We start from the raw sequence: 5,899 nt of genomic DNA, 5'->3' as shown, positions 1-5,899 counted from the left end.
GACAAAAAATTAAAACGATACTCATATACCATGAAAGAGAGTTTAATATATATTAATACAAATGTAGAATGTGTTTAGAAATTTTAAAACAACACTAAAGATCATAGACTTCAGTATACATAACATTTACCGAAAAATTCAATATTTCCGTAGAGGTTAACACATAGATTTGAAAAAAATTCAAAAATATGAAAATAATATTTTAATGCATAGTTGCATCTTTCACTAACATACGACGAAGTTCAAAGAAGTTTGAAACTTTTGTTGTCTTCGTTTCTCTAGAAAATTTCTCTAGAAAATAACTCTACCAAATAGCGATTTTATAGTGGTTAGTCCACCAATTTAAGGAGTATTATGAAGTTTTACTAAATTAATTGACAAAAAATTAAAACGATGCACATGTATAATGAAAGAGAGTTTAATATACATTAATACAAATGTATAATGTGTTTAGAAATTTAAAAAAAAAACACTAAAGATCATAGGCTTCAGAATATAGAGTATTTACCGAAAAATTAAAAATTTTCGTAAGGGTTAACACATAGATTTTCAGAAAAATTCAAAAATATGAAAATACTGTTTTAACGCATAGTTTCATCATTCACTAACACATGATGAAGGCTAAAGAGGTTTGAAACTTTTTTTGTCTCTGTTTCTCTAGAAAATAGCGATTTTATATTGGTTAGTCCACCAATTTAGAGAGTATTATGAAGTTTTACTAAATTAATTGACAAAAAATTAAAACGATGCACATGTATAATGAAAGAGAGTTTAATATACATTAATACAAATGTAGAATGTGTTTAGAAATTTTAACACAACACTAAAGATAATAGGCTTCAGTACATAGAGCATTTACCGAAAACTCAATATTTTCGTAGGGTTTACACATAGATTTTGAGAAAAATTCAAAAATATGAAAATAATATTTTAATTCATACTTGCATCATTCACTAACATATGATGAAGGTCAAAGAGGTGTCTCCGTTTCTCTACCAAATAGCGATTTTATAGTGGTTAGTCCACCAATTTAAGGAGTATTATGAAGTTTTACTAAATTAATTGACAAAAAAATTAAAACGATGTCCATGTACTATGAAAGGGAGTTTAATATACATTAATACAAATGTAGAATGTATTTAGAAATTTTAAAACAACACTAAAGATCATAGGCTTCAATATATAGAGTATTTACCGAAAAATTAATTATTTTCGTAGGGGTTAGTTAACACATAGATTTTGAAAAAAAATCAAAAATATGAAAATACTGTTTTAATGCATAGTTGCATCATTCACTAACATATGATGCAGGAAAGAAGTTTGGAACTTTTGTTGTCCTCGTTTCTCTAGAAAATAGCGATTTTGTAGTGGTTTGATTTTTAATGAGTTTTCAAATGATTGTAGGAGAATCTGAGAATTTGGTGTGATTTTTGTTAAATAACTCTAGAATCCCATATAAAACCATGAGATTTGGATTTTTATTTTTATAACTAAAGAACTCCTCTCAAATACACTAGAAACAATTAAAGTACTCTAAAATCTTCGACTTAAATTTTGTTCAATAACAGTGGATTTCATAGTGTTTTTATGAAATGACAAGTTCAATAACATTGGATTTTAAAGTGTTTTTTAAAATCCACGTTTGAATAACAGCGGATTTGTCATTTTAATACAAATCATTTCCCCCCCTAAAGATCATAGGCTTCAGTTTATAAAACATTTAACACATAGATTTTGAGAAAAATTTAAAAATATGAAAATATCTTTTTAATCCATAGTTGCATCTTTCATTAACATATGATGAAGGTCAAAGTGGTTTGAAACTTTTGTTGTCTACGTTTCTCGAGAAAATAACGATTTTATAGTGGTTAATCAACCAATTTAAAGAGTATTACAAAGTTTTATTAAATTAATTGACAAATAATTAAAACGATGCTCATGTACCATGAAAGAGAGTTTAATATACATTAATACAAATGTAGAATGTGTTTAGAAATTTTATAACAACACTAAAGATCATAGGCTTCAGTATATAGAACATTTACCGAAAAATTCAATATTTTCGTAGGGTTACACATAGATTTTGAGAAAAATTCAAAAATATAAAAATACTATTTTAATGTATAGTTGCATCCTTCACTAACATATGATGAAGTTCAAAGAGGTTTGGAACCTTCGTTGTCTCCGTTTTTCTAGAGAATATACCGATTTTATAGTGGTTAGTCCACCAATTTAGGGAGTATTATGAAGTTTTACTAAATTAATTGACAAAAAATAGAACGATCCCCTTGTACCAAGAAACATAGTTTAATATACATTAATACAGATGTAGAATGTGTTTAGAAATTTTAAAACAACACTGAAGATCATATTCTTCAGTATATAGAACAATTACCGAAAAAATAAATATTTTCGTATGGGTTAGCACATAGATTTTGAGAAAAATTCAAAAATATGAAAATACTGTTTTAATGCATAGTTGCATCCTTCACTAACATATGATTAAGTTCAAAGAGGTTTGAAACTTTTGTTGTATCCGTTTTTCTAGAGAATAACAATTTTATAGTGGTTAGTCCACCAATTTATGGAGTATTGCGAAGTTTTACTAAATTAATTGACAAAAATTAAAACGATTTCCATGTACCATAAAAGAGAATTTAATATACATTATTGAAAATGTATAATGTGTTTAGAAATTTTAAAACAACACTAAAGATAGGCTTCAGTATATAGAACATTTACCGAAAATTCAATATTTTCATAAGGGTTAAGAAAATACTTTTTTAATGCATAGTTGCATCTTTCACTGACATATGATGAAGGTCAAAGAGGTTTGAAATTTTTGTTGTCTCTATTTTTCTAGAGAATAGCGATTTTATAGTGGTTAGTCCACCAATTTATGAAGTATTATGAAGTTTTATTAAATTAATTGACAAAAAATTAGAGCGATCACCTTGTACCAAGAAAGAGAGTTTAATATACATTAATACAAATATAGAATGTGTTTAGAATATTTAAAACAACCCTAAAGATCATATGCTTCAGTATATAAAGCATTTACCGAAAAATTCAAAAACACATAGATTTTGAGAAAAAATCAAAAAATATGAAAATACTGTTTTAATGCATAGTTGCATCTTTCACTAACATATGATGAAGTTCAAAGAGTTTGAAACCTTTGTTGTATCCGTTTTTCTAGAGAATAACGATTTTATTGTGGTTTGGCCACCAATTTATGGAGTATTACGAAATTTTACTAAATTAATTGACAAAAATTAAAACGATGCCCATGTACCATGAAAGAGAGTTTAATATACGTTATTGCAAATGTAGAACGTGTTTAGAAATTTTAAAACAACACTAAAGATAGGCTTCAGTATATAGAACATTTACCGAAAATTCAATATTTTCATAAGGGTTAAGAAAATACTTTTTTAATGCATAGTTACATCATTCACTAACATATGATGAAGGTCAAAGAGGTTTGAAACTTTTGTTGTCTCCGTTTCTCTAGAAAATAGCGATTTTATCGTGGTTAGTCCACCAATTTAGGAAATATTAATTATGAAGTTTTACTAAATTAATTGACAAAAAGATAAAACGATGTCCATGTACCATGAAATAAATTTAATATACATTATTACAAATGTAGAATGTGTTTAAAATTTTTAAACCAACACTAAAAATCATAGGCTTCAATATATAGAACATTTATCGAAAAACTCAATATTTTCTCCTCCGAGAGCATAGTCTCGACTACGCATCCAAAACATCTTTAACATCACGACAAGGGAATCTTGGACTAACATTCCTTATTTCAAAAAACACCCAATAAAGCTATTAAACAATCTTCAGTCTCCTCTAACATTATCTCTCGTGCATGCATTTCATCATGTTTTGAAATCAAGATGAACAAGTGAGAGACATCTTTTGTTTCTGGAACTCTGAGGGTAATTTCACATCAGTGGCTAATCCGAGAATCTCAACTAGTCGAATGAGGTACCAAGTTATGTCTATCTGCCACCACTCTAAGCCTTGCCTCGCCGATGATTCAAACGCATGGTGGTTGTTGTGCCAACTCTCTCCCATTGTAAACAAGCTTAGCCACCTTCATTATATTTAAAAGACCAGCTCATCTCTTATTTTTTAAGACTAATAAGATACTGAGATATTCACATATAAAATATTATTGTCTTGATAATTATATTACCAAACGTTACGTGATGTGTCTTTAGTCTTCCACGACCTTGAACCCCAAATATGGCATGCCGAATTTACGAGCCATGTCACATGGTACCCGAACGCAGTTGCAACGCCCTACCATAAGTTATTGAATATAATTATTAGAATTGAGTTTGTCAATTTTCATTTTGATACCTACAAAATAGTTTGCAAAATGTATTTACCCCGACGTATGTAAGGTAAGGTAAACCACCGTAGAGATAGAGAACGGTCCAAAACATTAAGACGTGGAGAAAAATTGTCTTTCGTAGAAACCTATAGAACCATTGCCGCTTCAAGTCCATCACGTTGTTACGTCTACCACACTGTTACATAAATCGCAATGTTACAAACGACATAGTAAGAGAAGATATGAGATCTTTGTACGTGTATGTTACCTTATATTTTATATAGAAGGTGTCAAATATCCACATGACATGGCTGAACAAAAACCCTTCCTTAGGGCTATGTGGGTCACGGTTTGTATCTGTGAACTGGTGATGGAACCTATGTATGCTCACCCAATCCATCGGACCCCCCCTGAAGATGTTTGATAATACATTTTCCTTATCATAGTACTCCACAAAAGGAATCAAAAAGAAAATTGATATCGATAAATGTAATGATTTCTCTGTATATGAAATATTGATGTTTTAAGTTTTTCACACATTAAAAAATTAAATACATTATTTTGTTTTATCTATAAAGTTTTATCATTCATATTTTTACATTTTAATTTATGTTTTAGTTTTAAAATAAGTGCATTATATTCTAAATATCATACTTTTAAATATAAAAGTAAAATCTAAAACACCAATCATTTAAATATGGAGAGAGTAATTAGAAATATTGAACAATCTACAGTATCTCACTTTTAAACCATTTTAAATGCTTTTGGCAAACATAACTTTCATGTTGTAAAGTAAACAATTTTTTTTGGGTTGAAATTAGTTTTTTTTTTTTTTTTTGCTAGCTGGTTGAAATTAGTTAATTTTACATTTTATTTAAAAGTAATAATAATTAGAATCACTTATCAATGAAGGGGTTGTTACCTGAAGAGCGAAAACAGCGGAGTAAGCGAAAGGATATTCGAGCCATTTTGGGAGCTTGAAGCTTCGGTGAGCTAAGTTCCTATGGTATGAGAATGTGATGCTGAGTTCAACGACCGCGAAGAGCACCATACCAAACCGTTAAGCTTCCCATTTATAGTTAAATGGCGCCAAGAGACACAACGAGTGCACAATCACTACAAGAAAACACATGCTTAACGACGAAAATTAACGAGGAAAAACAATCCTCGTAAATTTGCGTCGAGTTTACGACGAATTTACGTGAAAAACTAAAGTCATCGTTATTTCCTCGTAACGTAACGACAAAACTGTTTCGTCGTAAAGTGGATGTAATTTTACGAGTATTTTACGAGGAAAAACTATTTCCTCGTAAATACGACGTAAAGTTTGCGTGGTATTTACGAGGGAATAGTTTACGTGTATTTAGCGAGGAAATTTTTGAATCCACCAACTTCATAGGTGTTACACGCTTTTTTTGCCCACCTAATTAATTTTCGTCGTAAATTCATAGCAAAATTACAACTACCAGATTCGAATTTTCCTATAAATATGGATGTTTGAACATCATTTTAAACACACCAACAACAAAAAACGTGAAAGAAAAAAAA

The 5,899-nt window shown here is 29.3% G+C and overlaps 1 pseudogene; it reads right to left on the bottom strand.

Moving 5' to 3' along the window:
• Window positions 1-3,903: 3,903 nt before the first annotated feature.
• LOC106321013 overlaps window positions 3,904-5,899 on the bottom strand; it is a 7,000-nt pseudogene continuing 5,004 nt past the window's right edge.

Source organism: Brassica oleracea, unplaced genomic scaffold (assembly GCF_000695525.1).
Source record: "Brassica oleracea var. oleracea cultivar TO1000 unplaced genomic scaffold, BOL UnpScaffold01173, whole genome shotgun sequence".
NCBI classification, from domain to species: domain Eukaryota; kingdom Viridiplantae; phylum Streptophyta; class Magnoliopsida; order Brassicales; family Brassicaceae; genus Brassica; species Brassica oleracea.
The sequence above is the reverse complement of the archived record's forward strand: the minus strand, read 5'-3'. Positions and strand labels throughout refer to the sequence as shown.